We start from the raw sequence: 22,178 nt of genomic DNA, 5'->3' as shown, positions 1-22,178 counted from the left end.
CACCTCTGAACAGGTCTGTCAGGTATTAAATTAATGTTGGTGGAATGCATGGCCAAGTTGCTTTTCTCCCCCTGAAATTCTGGTACCTGTTAGAGCCAGTGTTCTCCCATGACTCTTCCAGGGACGGCAGTATCATAGAACTCATCATTTCACCCTCACCTCCAGAAAACCAGCAAAACATAACAAAGCATCATTCTTATTTAACCTCTCACTTTCTCTGCCTTTTAGAGCTATCATCCTCTGCCCCTCCCACTCTTCGCAGAAAGGATCTGCTACAAGACTGAATGTGTTCACTGCTTCGAGGACCAGGGACCACGGTGGGATTTGCTGTGCTGCCATCTGCAAACAGTAGGTTGGGTGCTTCCTGGTGCTAGATCTTAAGTGTGATTTGCATCCGCTGAAGGTTGGCTGCCTACCAGTTGTCCTGCAACTTCTCGGCTATCTTCTCTTATCTAGTTAAGACATTTCGAAAATGCCTTAACTCTGAGAATTTCTGTTTTATCCTCAAGAGAGTCTTAGATTTCAAGCTGTTTCAGGTGAGTGGATGTTTCCTTACTTGTTGGATTGTTGTCTTAAATGACAGCAAGAGAAATAGAGGTGACACCAAAACTTCCTAACCTCTTTGCATGACTACCAAAATCGGCACTCAGTAACTGCCTCAACTGTGCATTAAGAAAAATTAGTGGCACTATAAATCTTCAAAGAAACATTGGTCAGCTGTGCACCTGTTCAACAACATTACTGAAATGATTACCAGCAAAGTTATTGTTTCTGCACTTTTTAAACTAAGGTCAAAGAGATGTAGGGCTTCCCTGGTGGCACAGTGGTTGAGAGTCCGCCTGCCGATGCAGGGGACATGGGTTCATGCCCCGGTCCGGGAAGATCCCACATGCCGTGGAGCGGCTGGGCCCGTGAGCCATGGCCGCTGAGCCTGTGCGTCCGGAGCCTGTGCTCTGCAACAGGATAGGCCACAACAGTGAGAGGCCCACGTACCGCAAAAAAAAAAAAAAAAAAAAAAAAAAAGAGGTGTGGTAGTTATACCCATTCTCTGCCCACTGAGGAGGAAGGAAGTTTTCGTGTTCATGATTGACATTGTGCAACTCAATTAACTGTCTAAACTAATTTGAATTTAGTTCCTAGGATAATTTTACTCTTGAAAATATAAATAGGAGTTGCATTTTTAATGCACAAGATTTTCTTTTTCTTCTTTATAGCTAGGGCACCTTAGGACCGGGGCTCAGTTGACACTTATGATAGCCATTCTTCTTCATCATTACTAGTTAGTGTGGTGTTTGCCTAAAAAGTCTTCAGCCCAAAGATGGACCCCAGGGCCATGTAATCCCAAGTTAATTAAAAATAAATTTTTAGGAATATTTAAGAGTCACTGTTCAGCACAGCACTCCATAGGCATATTTGTTTGTCTTCTGTAAAATTCAAAATAATTCTAAGAATGTTGCTAGGATTAGAATGACCATATGGGCCGATACTAGGAATGACAACTATTTCTGAATATTTGACCGCAGTGATATCTCTCCCTTTGTCTGATAGTGTCTGTCCCATGGAAGCTGGGTAAAGAAAAGAATTCATGTATTCAACAAATACTTACTGAACAATTTCTGTGGGCCAGGCACTCATTTCAGTGTTGCGAATGAGGCAGTGAACAAAGCAAAATTCCTGCTTTCATGGAGCTTTTAAAAAGCCCCCAAATAGGGCTTCCCTGGTGGCACAGTGGTTGAGAGTCCGCCTGCCGATGCAGAGGACACGGGTTTGAGCCCTGGTCTGGGAAGATCCCACATGCCGCAGAGCACCTAAGCCCGTGCGCCACAACTACTGAAGCCCGCGTGCCTAGAGCCCATGCTCCGCAACAAGAGAAGCCACCACAATGAGAAGCCCGCGCACCGCAACAAAGAGTAGCCCCCGCTCGCCACAACTAGAAAAAAGCCCGCGCGCAGCAACAAAGACCCAACACAGCCATAAATGAATGAATGAATGAATAAATAAATAAATAAATAAGAAAGAAAGAAAGAAAGAAAAGCCCCCAAATACCCTCAGCAAACAGATGGGAGAAGGGAGGCGCAGATAACTTGACTCACTCTCAGGTGTCCTGGGAACAGCTCCTTCTAGATAGTAGACAGGCACAGATGAAAAAGAGTTGGAACCTGATTCGGAAAATAAGATAAAGCAATCTAATGCTCTAGTTTAATCACTGCAAAATAGAGAAGCTTATTAAAACAATAAACAAAAAACAGGTGCCAGGGTGATGTGACCTAGGCTTAGAAAAGAAGGATTACTTTTCAAGGATACCATTTTACTTCATTTTTTTCAGGTTCACAGATTCTGCCCAAATTCTGCCTCCACCACCTCCTCCCAGCGTCAGCTATCAGTGCCTAATGCAGCCTTCCAGAGTATCTCTGTGCACAAGTATGAATTCATTTTTGCCCCCTTCATAAAGTAAAAGATAGCAAACTATACTTTTGAGTAATGTATTTTTTTCTCCTGATATATGTAGGAGGGTTTAACAAATCAGTACAAAGAGAGCGTCCTCATTCTTTTTTTTTCTTCTCTCAACAGTCACAGAGTAGTCCATTGTATGGATGTACCACAATTTAAATAGTGACCTATTGATGCACATTTGGGTTGTAGCCAATCCTTGCTCTTAAACAATGCTGCAATAAATAACTTTGTGTGTAGGTTATTCTGCGTGTACACAATTTTATGTGTATAAATTTGCAAAGTAGAATTGCCAGTCATAAAGGATGTGTATAATTTTGATAGCTGTCTTGTCAAATTGCCTCCCAGAGGGGATTTATCTTATTCTCACCCCCTGCTAGAAACTTGTGAGACTAGTTGTCATTTGGGTCTGGATTTTTCACCAATCTGATAAGTTAAATGGTTTCTCACAGTTTCAGTGTAGGAATACTATTCATTCAGAATTTTCAATGGCATTTTTAAGAAGAAAGTGCCCAGAAAAGTAAACAGGACTAGAATTCAGCTCTTTTTATTATGCAAAAAAAAAGGACACTGAAGGCCATGTTAGCTCTTTTACTATGTAAGTTAAGACAATGTCCACGTTAAAAATGCTGCATTTTAAGTACTGAAAATATACAGGGTAAAAGTGCTTCTTAGGATCATGATGTACCTAGGTGACCTGCTAAGAGTAAGACCTTTCTCCTATAGTTTGGTCCTGTATGGTAGCTAATTGAAATAGAACAGTGTACAAAAATGAGTTAACACAGCAGGTCTGAGACTGCGCTCCTTAGAAACGCCCACTTGCAAGGTTGGCCCTTGACTGGTGGTGCCTGGTAACTTAGATTTGAGGAGGGTTCCCACCATTTCCTGGTAAGAATGGCTCACTGTGGCTGGACTGTTTGTGCAAACAGTATGGTTTCTGTTGAATGCCTGCTTGCATTCCGAGAGTGTAGAATTTAGGTACATGCCTAGCAGAAGGTTCCTATGTGACCAGCCCTAATAAAAACCCCAGACACAGAGTCACTAATGAGCTTCTCTGGGAGACGATATTTCACAGGTGTTGTCACAACTTCTTGGGGAAATTAAGCATCACCTGTGTGATTCCACTGGGAAAGGACTCTTGGAAGCTTGCTCTGGTTTCCTCTGGACTTTACCCCATGTACCTTTTTCCTTTGCTGATTTGCTTTGTATCCCTCTGCTGTAAAAATAGCCATGAGTACAACTGTATACTGGGTCTTATGAGTCCTCCTAGTAAATCATCAAACTGGGAGTGGTCTTGGGGACCCTGACCCAGTCAGCTTGCAAAGACTTTAATATTCTCTCTGTCTATATTGGTATTAGTGGTGACCGACACAGATATTTTTAGCATGCAGTTAATTGACCTTTGACATTATATCTTGACTTGTAGCCTGTGTGTTATTGTAAACTGTGCTTCAGAGTTCTAACTGTGATTTAGCATTTACATCTAACAAGTGGAGGCAACAAGACGGCGGCTGGATATTGGAGAGTTTTTTTTTTAATATAAATTTATTTATTTATTTTTGGCTGCGTTGGATCTTTGTTGCTGTGCGCAGGCTTTCTAGTTGTGGTGAGTGGTGGCCACTCTTCATTGCGGTGCGCAGGCTTCTCATTGCAGTGGCTTCTCTTGTTGTGGAGCACGGGCTCTAGGCATGCGGGCTTCAGTAGTTGCAGCACGTGGACTCAGCAGTTGTGGCACGCAGGCCCTAGAGCGTGCGGGCTCAGTAGTTGTGGCTCCTGGGCTCTAGAGCTCAGGCTCAGTAGTCGTGGCGCATGGGCTTAGTTGCTTCGCGGCATATGAGATCTTCCCGGACCAGGGATTGAACCCATGTCCCCTGCATTGGCAGGCAGATTCTTGACCACTGTGCCACCAGGGAAGGCCCATATTGGAGAGTTTTATGTTGAGTGGTGAATCCACAATTGATTCTTCGGTCTTCCCAGTGTCTATACTTAGGCTTAAAAACTTCTTGCTTTAATTTTCTATAATTTAATTATTAGGTAAATGAATTTATTCATATTCTTCTGGATTCATAGCCACAGAATTTTAGCTAGTCAGTCTGATTTCTAAGTATGCTCTGATTTTGAAGCTTAACTGCAAACCAGTAGTTCTGGAAACGTCACTTAACATAGCAGATTTTTGTCCAAATAGGACATAAGGTCTAAAGAATGAAATAAAGCTTATTTTTGCATAATTGTATTATATTAGCATCCCGTTTTAAATTTTTCAAATGGAAAACTGATAAAAGTGTTAAACATAAAGATTTATTTCTTTAAGCTGCTTTTTAAAAAAGAAATTAGATGGCTTCTGAAGAGAAGTGTTCGTACTGTTTAAAAATATTACATGTAGTCCAGAGCAGTGGTTCTTAATGCTTACGGTTGACTGGTGTATTTTTGTTGATAATAACTAAGATGGAATGACATTGTGGCAGCCATTGTTGTTAGTGTTTTACATATAGAACCTCATTTAACGTTGTGAGGTAGCTGTTATTAACTCCAGTTTGAGACAGAAGGGGTTTAAGCAATTTGCCCAAAGTTAAGTGATTGGCTGGCCAGAACATGGTAGGACTAGAATTTGAATTTAGGTCATCTTTCTCTATAGGCCGAGCTCTTAGCCACTCTGCTTTCCTGGGTCCCATGGTAGCATCTCACTGGTGCTACAGAAAATTGGTTCTGCGAAGACCCTTATACATTTATCCTTGGGTATAGGGACGATCTGGTAATTTTCTGCTGAGAGTAAGAAATGTTCATCTTCTCAGTTTCTCAGTGTCGGAAATCATATGTGGGATCCTTCCAAAACACAAAACGCTCCTTGATCCCATTATCCTGGGGGCAAAATCCAAGTATCATAACAAGGCCTTACTAGCCTCTTCATGAGCCAACCTTTCCGCATTTCAGCCAAGCTGACTTTCTTTTTGTTCCCATACACACAAACCACATTCTGCTTTGCTCCTTAAGGCCTTTGCACGTGCTATTCCTTCTGCCTTAAATAACCCCACCCGCACTTTGCCTGACTTTTCTTCATCCTTCAGATCTGAATTGAAAAGTCCTTCTTCCAGGAAGCCTTCCCTGACTTTCCTGAACTGAGGGGCGTGTGTGTCCCTGTAGCATCTTAATTTTACTATCCAAACATTTATCTCCTCGTGTTGTAGTTATTTGTTTCCCCAACTGACACAAGCTGTGTGAGGTCAGGGCCTAGGTTTGTCTGGTTTACTTGGTCATAACAGGCACTCAGATAGCAGACATTCAAATACCTAAATGAAGGTTAAATAAGATTTTGAAAGATGAGGCAGAATTAGCAATTTAGGGACTTCCCTGGTGGTTCAGTGGTTAAGAATCTGCCTGCCAACGCAGGGGACAGGGGTTTGAGCCCTGGTCCAGGAAGATCCCACATGCCGCGGAGCAACTAAGCCCATGCGCTACAACTATTGAGCCTGCCCTCTAGAGCCCGTGAGCCAAACTACTGAGCCCGCGCGCCACAACTATTGAAGCCCGCGTGCGCAGAGCCCGTGCTCCACAACGAGAAGAGCCACCGCAATGAGAAGCTTGAGCACAGCAACGAAGAGTAGCCCCCGCTCGCCGCAACTAGAGAAAGCCCGTGCGCAGCAACAAAGACCCAACACAGCCAAAAATAAGTAAATAAATAAATTTTTTAAAAAAGAGCAATTTAGCTTTCGGAGTACACAAATGCAATAAACTGTGGTGGTATCATAGATGAAGCTCTATTCCCATTAGTTATCAGAAATCTTCAGTTATAGCATGGGAACGAACATTCTTTTGTTACTGAAACTTGCATTAAGGAAGTAGTCAGCAACAAATTCATGAGCTTAAATACGAAGCTTTCTGCTGGCAGTTTCGTTTCCCAAGTCTGAACTCCATTTTGGGAATCTGAAGAATGAAGCTCTATATCCCCAGTTATATGCATGAGCCTAAACATTTCATAGGGCTGCACCAGGTCCACTCATGAGCTCTGAACCCCAAATTGGGAGAATCTGCTTAGACATGGTTAAGGACTTAACAATACTTTGGAGAGCGATTCACCCCCCATGTTGCTTGCCAGCAGTAATTGTAATCTGCAGTTATCCAGTTGTAGATAACGAGAGTACCCATTTCTTAAATCTGCTATGGAATTTGTCTGGTGGACTTCAAGAAATTTTTAGACATGGAAAAAAATTTTTCCCTAAAAACACCTTTCAAAAAGAAAATATTTTGGAGAAGATAAAGTTTTAACATATATTTAAGATGAAAATCTTTGCTAAGTAAACTTATACACCCCTTTGTCAAGAACAAAATAAAACATCTATTATTCATTATACTTTTAATAGTACTTAAAGATATCAGGCATGCTGAAACCCCTGTGTTAGGATGAATATTATTTGATCAAGGGAAGAAGAAAACTTTCTAAATTATATTTGTCCCCTTCAGTCCATTAGCATTAAATAAATTTAGGATTCAGGTCTTTCCCACTAAGGTTAGAGGTAACATTTAGGCACATCCTTACAATCTTACTTTCTGTGTCCATAGCTTGCAGGGCTGAAAAGGACCAGACAAAAAAGCAACATAGTATCTGGTATGTGTGCATGTGTGTGGCTTTTTTAGAACCACTTTCCCCCTTTGAATATTTAATGCATAGAAATGATTAGAAAGAATGGTGAATCCATAAAATATTAGGGAACTAGTAATAACTGGTGGAAGAAATTACATACAATGCAAACCCAGAGTATTTTATTCTAGATTTTTGGCTTCTAGAGTGACCTAGGCACGCGTGCTGCTTTATGTTTAAAGACAAAGCTCAGCAAGGTGACCTTAGGCTGCCAGTGACATTTATTTATTTACTTATTTTTGGCTGCGTTGGGTCTTTGTTGCTGCGTGCGGGCTTTCTCTAGTTGCGGTGAGCGGGGGCTGCTCTTCATTGCAGTGCACGGGCTTCTCATTGTGGTGGCTTCTCTTATTGAGGAGCACAGGCTGTAGGCGCACAGGCTTCAGTAGTTGTGGCTCGCGGGCTCTAGAGGGTAGGCTCAGTAGTTGTGGCACACAGGCTTAGTTGCTCCGCGGCATGTGGGATCTTCCCAGACCAGGGCTCGAACCTGTGTCCCCTGCATTGGCAGGCGGGTTTTTAACCACTGCACCACCAGGGAAGCCCTGACATTTATTTATATTCACAGTGGTGTTTGAGGGTGAACCCCTTCAATTCTGAAGCTACTTGTATTATGGTATCAATTCTTTCAGATAAAAAGACAGGTATATGTAAAGGTGTAATAGATTTTCTGGCCTGAAATATGGCCCACCAAATGAGTCAACCCTCTGGTTGCCTGAAAAAAATTCCTTCTTTGACTATGAGGTCAGAATTAGTGACTCAGGACTGTTCAGGAATATATAAACTGAATTCATGAGAGAATTAATTATTACAGGGATGGCAAGTAACTTCCATGACAGCATATAATTCCAGTTCACTTTTATATGTAAGAATCCTGTAATTGCTTTTTGTGTTAAAGCTCTTCTTCAGAACTCAATAGAAAAAATAATGTAGCCTGTATTTCAGCTACAAGGGATCCGTAGATTCTGTGCACAGCATAGTTGTCTTTGAATTCCCTGACTTGAAAAGAATCGAAGGAGCTCTGCTCCCAGTGACATGGGAAAGAACAGTGTCAAGATTAAGCATGAAATCAACCATCTAGTGCTGGGAGGAGTTTGCACCGAGTAAATATCTGTCCTGCGTCTGACTGTACCTGTGCCTGAGTCACTTTCCTCCTGCCAAACAGGTTACTAGGCAACAGGGGTGATTCAGACACTCTAAACATCTCACCACAGCGAAATGTCCATCTGCAAGATTTCCAGGAAATGCCCTTCTTGTAAGTCACTGGGGAGCTAGATAAACATTCACACAGGCACCGAAGGCATCAGATGACCCAGAGCTAGTAGCTGTGTATTAAAATGTAGGGCCAGCTAATATCTGGAAGGAAGTCACCTCTCGGGGCAAACACAGACTGTTAATCTGCATGGTAACTGTGGGAAGGAAACATGGAGGAGAAAAAGGTGAAATCTCTCCCCAGAAGGACTCATGGGGAAGGAAATGCATTGCTCTTTCGGGGGGGGGGGTGCGGGGAGGGAAAGCACATTCCAGATTGTTAAAATAGACCAAGATTTCAGAAAACCTAGCAGAGTGGCTAAGATTGCCTGGGTTCAAATCCCACCTTTGACCACTTGCTGGATTTCTGGGTTTCACTTCCTCATGCCTCACATGGAGGTGATGATGGTACCTACCCTGTAAGGTGGTTGTACATATTAACATGTTGATGCTGGGGAAGCTCCAATGCCTGGTATCATAAGCTCTGGGGAAGTGTAATCACATCCTGCATCCTCCAGGCATCTCCCTAAGTAAGGGGTGGGGGCAGAATTGTGTGGGAATGAAGGAAAACCCAAAAATAGGTGGGAACTTTTCAGGGATTTATCTATTCTTTTTATCATTTTGAGAACTGCAATTATAGAAACTATAGCATCTTTTAAGAAACGTCTCCAAGGGTTTTCAGCATTACATACTTTGAAAATTATTTATAGATTGATAAAGTACATTAGGATTATGAAGGGGGAGGAGGATATAATCATGAAGATTGCTTGGGGGCTTCCAGGGTATCAGTAATATTCTGAAACTATGTATGGGTTTTTGCTTTACTATTTTTTATACTTGATGTTTTATCCCCCTCTTTATATAAGATGTATTATAATTAAAAATGCAGTCACCTAAAGTAAAGCACTCTAAGTTGGGTGAAATTTTGGGATCTTGTATCCCATATGGAAATTATAATTATGCAGATCCATTATTGACTCCTTTAGAAAAAGAAAGGTGCTGGGGGTATTTTGGAAAAGGGTGAGATAGAGCTGGAGTCTTTCAGTGTGTGAACTGACACGTTCATTCACAGCCATTCTAGTGCCTCTGAATGCCAGTCCCTTGGCTGGTGGCCACATTGACACAAACCAGACGTGGACTGTCCTTGCACCTTCTAACCCAGCAGAAGAGATACCCTGTGTAGGCTGCAAACTACAAACCGTAGGCTAGACTAAAGAAATGGGAGGAGCATAGGTAAGGGGAGAAAGGCATGGCATTGAATCCCAGTCTGATCTTTTAAGAGTTCTCACTTCCCTTGAATTTATTTTTTGAAGGGAAAGCAGAACGCTAGCAGATTGGATTGAGAATATGTTGCTGCACGTTGGGCTGGGCTAGTGGCACAGCAGTGCCGGGGTGACTTGAGAGAGTTGTGAGATTAGGAACTGTTTTTCTTCCTGAATTTGTAAAGTCTGGTTCTATCAGGTGGGGATGCATCCCAGGGAGGGATCCACTGTAAAGTCGAGTGAAAGAAGGGGATTAGAGGAGTGCCTCTCAGGGTTGTCTCAAGAGCTCAACACACGAGTCCATGGTGCAGCACTAGTACCTGACACCATTTTATTCAGTAACCATACAGATTTCTTTATTACCGAATTAGTAGCCAAATGACTTAAGGTTAACTTTTAACTCTCTATAAAAGGTAAGAGACAAATCCATTTAACTCTAAAATTTCTTACTTTCCCTAAAGCCACAATGTATAGTGCTTCATTCGCTGGATATAGCATTGAAGGTAGCATTGTTTTATATTGAGTCTTATACCTTGAATAACTTTCTGAGTGTAGAGTATTGATTTTGGGGAAATACTTTTTTTTTCTGGCCACTCTGCACAGCATGTGGGATCTTAGTTCCCCAACCAGGGATTGAATCCGTGCCCCTTGCATTGGAAGCATGGAGTCCTAACCAGTGGAGCGCCACGGAATTCCCAGGGAATGCTTTTAAGTTTGACTTGTTTTATAAAGAACCTAGAGTTTTCCCATTAATTAATTAATTATTCAGTAATTAATTATTGAAGGATAATTGGTATACAGTAATATTATATAAGTTACAAGTGTGCAATATAGTGATTCACAATTTTTAAAGGTTATACAACATTTGTAGTTGTTATAAAACATTGGCTATAGTCCCTCTGTAGTATAGTATATCCTTGTAGCTTATTTTATAGGTAATAGTTTGTACCTCCCATTAATTTAGATTCTCAATCTTTCATCAGGAATCTTTATGTTATTTGATGGAAAACTGTATTAACCATTATTCATAAAGGCTTACTGAACAAACATAACTTATTTTCAAAAACACAAGAAGCCATAAATAATGCCTCAAACGATTCAAATGAACTTTGATGGAGTTCACTTACTTTATTTGTTGCAAAAATGTTTGCAGTAGGAATTTGTTATTTTAATTAATGAAGTTCTAACACATGATCGGCTGCTTTTCTAAAGTTATTTGTTCCTCTGCGTGTGTGTGTATGTGTGTGTGTGAGAGAGAGATGTGTGATGTTAAAACTGGAATAGTCTGCTACCCAGAAAAAAAAAAATCAATCTAAGATTGTTAATCCTAATTACCAGAGAAATCTAGTCTTATTTGACTCTGTAAATTGTCTGCCTTTAAACATTAATGCTAGTGGAATAGGTAGTTTAACTCTTCAAATCAAGATATACAATTTCCAGTTACTTGGAATATTTTTACTTCTTAATTTTTAGTATTTCATAAAAGGCCTTTTAAAATATAGTTTATACTAATTTGTATTATTTCCTAATTTTGAATCTGCATCCACATAGTGGTCAGTTGGTATAATAAAGAATAATACTTGATTCTTTTATATCCTTTGGTGTTGGTCCTGAGCTGACTCAATAACTTTCTATTTACCTTGCAACTAATTAACCACCTCTTATTCTATGGGATAGGACCTTTCACTTCAACCTTATGAAATTATTTTCTTCAGTTTTAATGTCTTATTTCTTCTCTATTTAATTAACATGAGGTCAGAAGCTCTTTGTTAAAATCTTATTTAATTGGCTTCAGTCATGGTAGGAAAGGGGTTCTGCATCAGGCCCCCCGCAAAAGTCTTCTTACTCCATACAGATGCCCAAATAGTGGATGGAACCTAATGAGTGATTCTTCCATGAATTTATTTCCCTTTTCATGCAGTCTGTTCTGACAGGATGACTTCTGACATTGAGAAATAAAGACATAAGCTAACCATTTTTAAATTGTAATATGCCAATGGCCAATCATTTAACATAGTCCCCTATTTGAGAATGTGAGACAGGTAAGGCAGAAGAAACTGAGGACCAAGGGGATTGCTTTAATTCTCATCAAGTAGTAGAGTCAGGGTTAGAACCCAGATCTTAGGATTCTAAGATGTTACCATACATGGTTGACCTGTATTTATTTTTTTTCTGGTATTAGCAAGGGCATGTTTTAGGGGCCATGGTTATTGAGTGAACTTTTGTTGTTCATTGTTTTAATAAACTCATATGGACCTGTTACCCATAAATTACCTGCATCAAGCTAATTAAAATGCCAAAAAATGTTAAACCTTTGAGAGAATCGATTTCTCACCCACAGGACCAATCTCATGGTGTTCTGAGCGCTAAGAGGAAATACCTAGACCCTCTGATGGTTAGTACACTCTTTATCAGGAAGGTACCTTACCCTACTTCTTTTCTTTCTGTGAGAAATGAGATTTTTGTTTGCTTTCTTTAACTGTCTTTGGTGGAATCACCAAAAATACAGTAATCAATTGACTTCACAATGTGAATTAGATTTGTTAAAGCCCCAGAGAAGTCTTCTCGTGTGCCTAGTTATTATGCATGGCCTTATTTTTGTAGATAAGGAAAGCTACCAAAGTGGTCAGCCAACATTTCCAAGAAAACTTTCTGACAGTTGATCTTCAAATATAGGTTTCTGATTGCACTTTGGTGAAAGTCTATGCAGAGAAAGTCAGTTTATTTAGCCAGTTATCTGTTGAAGTACACTAATGTCCTTGATGAGTGCATTTTTGTTTTTAGAGTTGGTGCCACTTTTAGAATAAAATGAAGCAATTATGTGCTCCAGTAACAATAGGATTCTGAGCTTTTTTTAGAGTTAGGGTCTTCTGTGGCCACTAGCTCTTTTGTCCCTGTCACTACCACACCCAGATATTTGCCAAATATCTAATTCACATTTGAAAGCTTCATGATTATTAAATATAATGTTTAAGTAATTCTGTGGATTTTCTTACTACTGAAATCTTTGCACTGATGTCTGATTTGCCCCTCTAGAACACCATTTATAAGAGGTTTGTATAATAATTGTGCATGAATATATAGTCAAAGCGCAAAATAACGAATGGTGACCGTACCATGAAAATGTCAGACACAAAGCACCCCAGAGGGGAAGGTTGGTTTCTATCTAACAAGCTGGAAGTTATAAATTGGCATTTGTCTTTCAACAGGGACACTAGGTTTTGTACCCTCTCTGGGCAGTGAGTGCTGTGTTTGACAATTCATTTCTGAGTCCAGGAGTTGTAGCGAGAAAGGTTTTTTGGAGGAAGTGACATCTAAGCTGGAACCTGAAGCATGAGAGGCAGGTGGGCAAGCAAGAGGGTAGGGGCAAGAGGAGGTTTGGGCTGCTGGAAAATTGTATGGAAAGGCCTGGTAAGAGGAGATACTGCATGTGAAGGGAACAGAAGTTAAGCAGTTATGTCTGGAAACACAGGATTTAGGGAAAGGAAAAAAAAAAAAAAAACGACTCACAGACAGCCTGAAAAGGAGGGCAGAGGCCAGATTATGAAGGTCCTTGTAAGCAGTGTCACCCGTCAGAAGGACACACCAGCATCTGAGAAGCAGTCTGGGGAAAAAAGATAATTGGGGAAAGGTGATCTGATCAGATATTTGTCATTAAGGAAAGAAAGTTTATTTTGTTTACCTATAATGGCATTAGTGTTTTGTTGTTTTTGCTTTTGTTTTTGTTTTTTTAAAGAGAGCCTTAAAGAGGCATACTGAAATATTTACAAGTGAAATGATGTTTGGGATTGTTTCCAAAAAAACCCAGGGTAGAGGATAGATGAAATAGATTTCCCATGATGATCATTGTAGCTGATGAGGTTTGCTGTACTATTCTCTCTACTTTCAATACAACATTTGAAATTTTCTATTATAAGGTGTTTTGTTTTTGTTTGTTTTTTGTTGTTTTTTAAGTCAAAATAAGCAATGGACTTTTGGCCAGAGGGAGCCATTTAAGGGCTTTAAGGAAGCCAGTAAAGCAGGAAATGGACTGGGAACAAAACCAGAGAGGGAGGGAGTGCTGCATTAAGTACTTGCTCAGTCCTTTTCCCACAGTGACTGTGGCGCTTCAGTTTCTCCTTGTGCAAGGTTCATAACTTCAGGTCTTCTTAGTGACCTGTTCTCTATTATCCACTTCTTCTTAATACTTTCACTTTGTATTCAGTAGTCCAAAATACGAGTAGTACCCGATACTCCTAGTACTACATCAGCTTTCTTTTTATTAAAAAAAAATTTTAGTGTATCTTTTTGGTGGATGGATTTAATCCATTAAAAATTTGTTGTAACTATTGATATGTTTGGACTAATTCACGCCCTCTGTAAGGAAGGGTGTTTGTGAGCTGAACTAAGCTAGAGAGAGCAGAGTTAGGTGGATAGATGGAAGATTAAAATGGACAGGACCTGGGCTGACTGGCAGGGCAGCAGAGGAGGGAGTTTGAAGCCCAGATGATAACTAAGGTTTTATTTACCCTACAAATACCCCCCCCCAATGGAATTCCTTCATTTCCTTTAAAGATACCCCCCATCAACCCATCATCCTTTCTGACATTCTGAAGAAGTACCTCTAAAGTATATAAACACATTAACCAGAATGTCATTTTGGGGCTTGTTCAGTACAAGCCTTGGAAACGGGCTTGCAATCTTCTAATATCTTTATTGTTGTGGATTAAGCTACAGAAGAAAAAAATGAAAACAAAAAACCAGAAAATGAAAAACTTCTAGGCTGCTACTTTGTTTCAATTTATTTTAAATATAGGTTTTTGATAACATTTAAAGAAATTTTCAAGTGAGTATTTATAGTCAAATACTTTTATTTATGTAGAGTCATCAATGAAAATTACATTTAATGGAAATAAGATTAAATATGGAATTACATCTTTTAACTTCCTGATACTAATTGAGCATTGAGTTTATAGCGTTTCCTGAGTACCTCTTGGCATGAGGTTCAGGTTTAGAGACAGTGCTTTTAATCATCCTGTGTTTTTCTGAACCTGCTTCACTCTGTAGAAAACAGTCTGACCATAGTTTACTCCCAAGGATAGACCAGTGCTAAACCTAATAGAATGATTTTCTATTCATTACTGATTAGTAGAACTTGGCATTTTAAAAAGCTGTTTAAAAAAAAAAAAAGACTATCCTAGTTTTTAAAATTTTTGTTTTCAGTTTTCATCTATATACCCTAGACTTTTATAAAGTTTCTAAGACATATATATATGTTTCCCTCCCCACCCTCCCCATTTATGTTCATTATTTGAATTTTCTTTTTACTTTTACTTCTATCAGGTACATGGTTTTACTAAACTTCAAATGTTATTTCAGGCTCTTCTCTAATTTGTAAAAGTTGTTTTTGTTGCTCATTGGTCTTTTTAAGTGACTTCTGGGTGGAAGGGGAGAGTGGGAGTTACTTAATCAAACACCTCCTGAGGATAGGAGCCAGCCTTCTCTTCTGCTACCTTCCTGAGCACTTAGAGCCGAATTCCACACAGAAGGGAAGGCCAGAAATAGTTCTCTCTTCTGGTTGGCTGGCCATTCATTTGCCTCACCTTTCAGGCTTTCAGCAGTGTTGCAACATTTGCTATATATTTAACCTTTGAGTATTGCTTATCTTGAGTTTGGTCGCTCTGTTTCATTAAACAGCTTTTTAAGTTTTCTATATCTGTAGTTTCTATCCTACCTATTTAAGATAAAATAAAATTTCTGCATTGAAAGTCAAATTGAGTTCTGAATCCTTATTAGATATTTGGTAGCTTCAGCTCTTCTGTCCCCACATAATATCTTTGTTTTTATTCTTCCTGTGTTTACATAATAATATTGCATCTTTAACCTTTTCTTAAATCCTCATGTGGGTTAAACATTTCTTGGAAGATGCACTGGGGTGATCAATTTTTTTAACCGTCCATTATGACTTCTAAAAAACAGAATAGAATTAGAATACTGTAAACATTCATACATTATTTCAATCTATTAGAAATGGAAAGGACTCGAAAGCAAAAATCCACAACTGAGTATGGGAGCATTTTTGGTGGAATTCCTTTTTAGTTTTAAAAAGTTATATTTGTGGGACTTCCCTGGTGGTCCAGTGGCTAGACTTCACGCTCCCAATGCAGGGGGCCTGGGTTCGATCCCTGGTCAGGGAACTAGATCCCACATGTCACAACTAAGAGTTCGCATGCTGCAACTAAAAGGTCCTACATGCCGCAACTAAGACTGGGAGCAGCCAAATAAATGAATAAATATTTTTTAAAAAGTTATATTTGTGCAGGTTTCTAGAAGCTATTTATTGTAATTGGGTCTCAGCAGGTTGGAACATAGATGTCTTGATGTTCTTTGACTTGATGGTGTACTGATTTTTTTTTCTGATAATGAGTATTCATTTAAAAATTTTAAATTGAGTGTTGCCTCATAAGCCTGATCTAACTTTGAATAACCCTCCTGTTTTATTTTTCTTCATAGCACTATATATATATTTTTTTAAATAAATTTATTTATTTTTTTGTGCTGTCTTGGGTCTTCGTTGCTGTATGTGGGCTTTCTCTAGTGGGCGACTAGTGGGGGCTACTCTTCGTTGCGGTGCACGGGCTTCTCATTGTGGTGGCTTCTTTTGTTGTGGAGTACAGGCTCTAGGTGCTCCGGCTTCAGTAGTTGTGGCTCGCGGGCTCTAGAGCGCAGGCTCAGTAGTTGTGGCTCACAGACCTAGTTGCTCCGTGACATGTGGGATCTTCCCAGCCCGGACCAGGGCTCAAACCCATGTCCCCTGCATTGGCAGGCGGATTCTTAACCACTGTGCCACCAGGGAAGCCCCAAAACGCAACAGTCTTAAGCATATACTTTTTATTGCCGTTAATTGAGGCTGAGTGAAGACATGAAATAAAGAGATTTCAGTAAATACATATTTCTGTGAAAACAACAGCAACAACTATATGTGGTTTCCAATACTTTTAGCTATAAAATGACACATTGGTAATGAAAATGTTTTTAATGTGGCCTCTACACGAATGTAGGAAGGAAAAAAATCTCATACTCCTGCCACTTGGACAACCATTCTTAATATTTTAGTGTACTTGTGCACTGACTGTTCTGTACGTGCATTTTTTACATATTTGAAATTGTATGAACCAAAATTAACTCTGTCAATATTTCTATAGTTAAAATAGCCATTAGCATTTTCCTGATTATAAGACTGATTAATGTGGAAAATGAGAAAATACAATCCAGAATAAAGAAAAAAATTAAAATCACCCATAAATTCATCAAGCAGTATTACTATTCGGTATATTTTCTTCAGACTTTTAAAAATATATATGTAACATATGTCTGTACATTGCTGAAATCATACTGTAATATCCTCATCATTAAAATCTTAAACATAATTTTAATAAATTATTTGAGAATACAGTTGTATCTAGATATATGGGTGAATACTTTTATCATAGAAAATTTGGAGAAAATAGGAAAGTACCAAATAAAACAAAAATAATTGGTAAATCTCACGACCAGCATTAACACCTTACCTTTATTTTGGTGTATTTATTATTAACTTGTTTTTTAAAATGTCATACATTTACATTTTAAGAAAATAAGAATATGGTACCATTTTTTTTCCCCCCGGTACGCGGGCCTCTCACTGTTGTGGCCTCTCCCGTTGCGGAGCACAGGCTCCGGACGCGCAGGCTCAGTGGCCATGGCTCACGGGCCCAGCCGCTCCGTGGCATGTGGGATCTTCCCAGACCAGGGCACGAACCCGTGTCCCCTACATCGGCAGGTGGACTCTCAACCACTGCGCCACCAGGGAAGCCCAGTACTGTTTTTTAAACAGTAAGTTTAATGCAGTTCATGGATCCTTCAAAATGTCTACTGTAGACATTTAGACTGTTTTAATGTTTCACTGAATGTATTTTTGGATAATGTTTTTTCTGTATTTAAAACTTGTTCCAAATAAATTGTTAGTAATAGTTATTATAATATGTCAAGAAGTATAAGCATTTTTTAAAACTCATCATGTGTTTAAAAAGAGAGATTTTCAAAAAAATTGTACCGATTGATGATCCTACCAGTAACTCGTATTTTGTATGCTTCTTTCTGATTACAGCTTAAACTACATTTTAATGGGCTTTGTTTCAAGGTGACTTCCCAGTATTCTCATCCATGGGTTACAATCGGGTAGAAGCTTGTGTATTTAATCTGTCAGTGAGAAGTTCTGTAGGAAGTTTTTGTTTTTAGAAATTGGGAGACATTTAGTCACAGAAATTCTTTTCTTAGGATTTGTCAGAGGAGGTGTAGAAAGTAAGGCAATGAACTCTGGCAATTTTATCCTTTACTTCTGTTTCCTTTCCTGACCATTCTTCACTCACTGCATAGATAAACCAGCAAAAATCATTCTCTGTTCCTGTTGTCTCTTTCCATGTTCTCCCAGTGGCTTTTGAGGGTGGACTTCAGGGCTTGGGTTCATGAAATCACCTGCCCTTACTGCAAAGATTGTGAGAATGAAAAGCTGACTTAATCTGCAAATAAAGATGAGAGGCAAGGCCCACGTGAAAGCCTTGATTAAATAAATCATCATACTTCAAGGATTTTACATGTTATTTGTATAGAACCTATCTATATGTTATAATTATATATTTATTTATTTACATATAATACCTAACCATTTCTGCTAAATAGAATATCTGACTTTTTCATATGCTGAATTAATTTTACTGTGGTTGTATGTACTATTGCTTGGGTAGAAATGTTTCAGTAAAGGTGGTCCCCAGACTTTCAAAACTATGTTGCTGTGTAACAGTGCCAGCCCCCAATCCCTACCAGTTTTTTGGTTTTCTAGCCAAATCCTCTGGACTCTCCTGGTTTTGATGACAAGGATTAATGCTCACCTACAGTGCCCCTCTGGACTCCCCAAGCTGTAAGTGCCCTTTTATGGAACATGTCTTACTAGGAGCCATTTAAGTGCATCTCTAATGTCTATACTTTTCCGTATTGTCTTTCTCTTTTAAGGCTTCCTTGTAAAAACTCTGACTCTTGTACTGTTATCCCTTTTCTTTCCAAACTCTCTTCCCTCTTTTTCTAATTATCTCCTGGAGGGACAGCTTGGGTGTATTGGAATTCATCATATTATGGTATTATGGTATTCCTAAAAGAAATACAAAATAAGAACTGTGTATCCTGTTCTAGATTTTTGCTTAAGAGAAACAGGAAGTTGGCTAAGGGTCACTACGAAACCAGTGGTGTGCAAAAACTCACTCTATGGTCTTTATTATACCAACAGCCGCCTACGCTTTGTGGTGGAGTGCTCAAGCTTCATACAGGGGACATTTCATAGAGTAGGCAACAAAAGACACATTTGTTTATTAAACTTTGCAACTTTGTGAACCAGCGCAGTTGGTCACAAAAGGAAATAAAACTCTTGAGTGAGCTGTTCTCCGTGCTTTGAGAGAGAAATGCCTCAAAACATTTTGACACAGCTGAAGGTTCCTGGATCACTTGCTCTTGCTAAAGACATTGAGATTTAGTTCTGAACAGCCTCATTTTCCCTAGCAGACCATGTCTGTTGACAGTTATTCTGAAAATCCAGATATTCACTAATATTTCACAAAACAATATTTAAATACTATGGTGTATAAACCAAATTTATTTCCTTCAAGTGAAATTTTTTAAATATGCAAACTTTCTGGTGAAAATTATAGAAAGGGACACTTTGTGAGTTTCTTCTTTTCCTTAATTTATTAAGATAAGTTAAAATTTGATAGATAAATATTTTATAGATCTATTTCAAGTCCCAATATAACAGTCACTTGTATTCCTTAAAATTGTTGAAATGGCATTGTTAGACTCAGGATTTTAATCTTTTTAGTTACTCTTTTGCTGCCTCTTCCCCACGTGTGCCATTCTTTATGTTGCAGTTATATGCAGAAACCAAAGCCTAGGTTGGAAGCGTTGGTCAAATAAGTGCTTTTGAGAAAGAAATAATTTATTTAAATACAACATAGTAGTTTAAGTTCTGGAAGCCAAATATAGTGACCTTAATGGGTTTGGAGAAGGTATGGCTTTTTATAGCCTCATACCATTTGAAAGCAATGGCTTATTCGGCCAGTCATTGCAAAAAAACCTTTTTGTGGTTGGCATAAGAGAATGAGAAATGAGGGCTTTATACAGACCTTTCTGGGTCTTCCATGCTTGCTTTCTTTTCCTACTTTGTCCTTTCCTTATATGAAATGGTGCTCTGCCTTGAGGATGCCAGATGGGCTGCAGCACAGGACTTTAAAACCCAAAGAGTTGTCTAGCCTTCCTGCTCCCCACTTGCCTTTGCCCTCTACCAAAGCCTGTAGAACACCACACCTAAATTGCAGCAAGCAGATGGGACTAACCTGCTGAAGGTGCAGATTCTAGAAGCTTCCTTTTCCTTAATTTTTCAGCGTTTAATTCTTGCTAACAGGAAGTGTTCCCCTTAATGTCTTAGGCTATATTAAGCGATTTTTTGCACTTGTTTCATTGGTACAGAGTACTAAGCAGAAATATAATAACAAGTAACCCATTGTATTTTAAATACATATTGAACTGTCCTAATTCTAGACTTTAGACCTCTATAAGGAAATTGTGTTAAAGTGTACCTAGGTGCAGTTTCTGAAGCAGCACTGGGGATTGAGTAAGCTTCCTGTTCTTAGGCATCTGCCTCTGTTTACAACTACGAAATGTACTAAGTGTACTAACCGCAGGCTCTGGGTTAAATGTTTCTGCTGAAGTCTCACCTTTGCCTCCACACTAGAGCAGGATTATTTAACTCCTTTCTATGGATTCTTGCTTAAAGGTGATTGCACTCAAATCTCAAAGTGTTAATATTGTCTTCTAATGTACTAGTGAACAGCAAGCGAAGTTTCAAGATGTCATTTTTTTGGAATACTTATTTAAATAGCCTGTTAATATTATTTTATGCAAACTTTTGAAATTGTATAAAATATACACAAAGTTTGGTCACCATGTGGTAGAGGGAGAAATCAACAGGTGTATTTTATAATAATCTGAAAGGCACGTAGTAAAGGAGCTTTATTAGAGGAAAGAATTATGAAATTATTTTTAAGGAACTGTCCTTTTTTTTTTCTTCTCATGGTTTTCCTATAATATTTAAGATACTATGCTTCCAACAAATCTAGAAAATTTGTTGTTGTTGTTGACAAAGAAATATACTGTTGACTTTGTGATCTATTTATTTATTTAGCATGAGATCTCTAATATAGTTTAGAAAATGTTGTGTGGTTTGGGAGTATAGTGTTAAACTCTTAGACCTAGCTTCCGCATTTCTCTCTTTCTCAAACCAGCCACTGTTGTTGGGAGAACATGTAAGCTCCACTGTCATTTAAAAATATTAAATGGAGTAGTTTTTTAATGGTTTTCAGAAACCTCTCACTTAGTAGGTAATCTGTGCAGACTCCTATTACAGAGTAATAAGTATTAAAACCTACAGGAATCAGTTTCTAGGTATATAAACCTTTGGGGTATATAAGGAAAGCTAGGAATGGAGAAACATAATCACCACTGTTGTTCAGTTAGGCTGTTAGATTTAACCTTTGTGATAAAGCCCCCAGAGTGTTTCTACTAAACCAGTGCCAGCAGCTTTTGTTTGACCATTAAACATGGAGCTGGTGGTGCCAGTTAGCACAGAATGATTCTCTGACCAAACATCTCTCTGGCAGGGTTGCTCAGGAATTAACGGAATCACAGTTCAGGTTGTTAAAAGTACAAATGTCTTTGTTTAAATTATTGGGGACTTCTTTTGCTTACCTGCTAAAGTAGTTATAAGCATTTTACCACAAACACAAACCTTCAACCCACCTTACTTATTCTCCGGGGTCATGGGTTTATCATACTGGCTGTAAATTCATAAAGGGGTGGGAAGTAAAATATGCCTGCCTTGTTCTTTTTTCTCAACACTGAAAACACCCAGGCACAGGAGGAAGAAACCATCTGGAAAGCCCATCCACCCCCATCCTCCAGAAGTTCTCTAAGCTCCTAAATGTATCAGGAATGGAGGTGGGGAAAGGGGTTTGGGGCAAGCATAATACAGTATTTGGGGAAAATGTGTGATGTTCCCCCACTCTACCCCTTAACTCTCAAAACCTCTGATTTAGGGTATTTCCCAAAGAAATACAAAGGATTATTTAAATATTCCCTAGTCTTTCACCTTGTTTTACAGCCCTCTTCTCTCTTCAGGGTCCTGTCTGTGTGTTTACTTATCTAATCTAATCTGTTCGTCTACCTGCTCATTCCTTTATTTATTCATTTGTTCGTTCATTCTCCTTACCATGTGTTCCACATTATACCAGGGATTGTTAAATTGTCTTTCTCTGGGTCTCCACCTCTCTTTAAGATTCCTCTCCTGGAATCAGATCTGATCTTCGGAATTCTCCAGCCACAAATAAAAAGATGAACAGGAAATAGAAGCCAAAATTTAAAACATCCTACGAAACATTTTGCATGTCAGATTTTAGTGAAGGTACTTTATTCTGTCAGAATTGGTGATGTCACAAACAGTTGCTCTAGGCTGAGTGCTGTAC

General features: G+C 39.0%; 1 protein-coding gene across 6 annotated transcripts in view; it reads left to right on the top strand.

Annotated features, from left to right (window-relative positions):
• Window positions 1-22,178, top strand: part of SGMS2 (sphingomyelin synthase 2) — an 89,478-nt gene that overhangs the window by 37,560 nt on the left and 29,740 nt on the right. For 3 of the 6 annotated variants that reach the window (XM_082600604.1, XM_082600605.1, XM_082600607.1), the window contains exon 2: window positions 229-348. The gene's annotated coding sequence lies outside the window, so the exon portion shown is untranslated. Of the gene's footprint in view, window positions 1-228; window positions 537-11,955; window positions 11,990-18,351; window positions 18,533-22,178 lie in introns of those variants that run through there. The other 3 variants (XM_082600606.1, XM_082600609.1, XM_082600608.1) reach the window with 3 other exon arrangements.

This window comes from Mesoplodon mirus (assembly GCF_964341445.2).
Source record: "Mesoplodon mirus genome assembly, chromosome: 2".
Taxonomy (NCBI): Eukaryota; Metazoa; Chordata; class Mammalia; order Artiodactyla; family Ziphiidae; genus Mesoplodon; species Mesoplodon mirus.
Note: the sequence above shows the minus strand (reverse complement) of the source record. Positions and strands in the feature narration are given on the sequence as shown.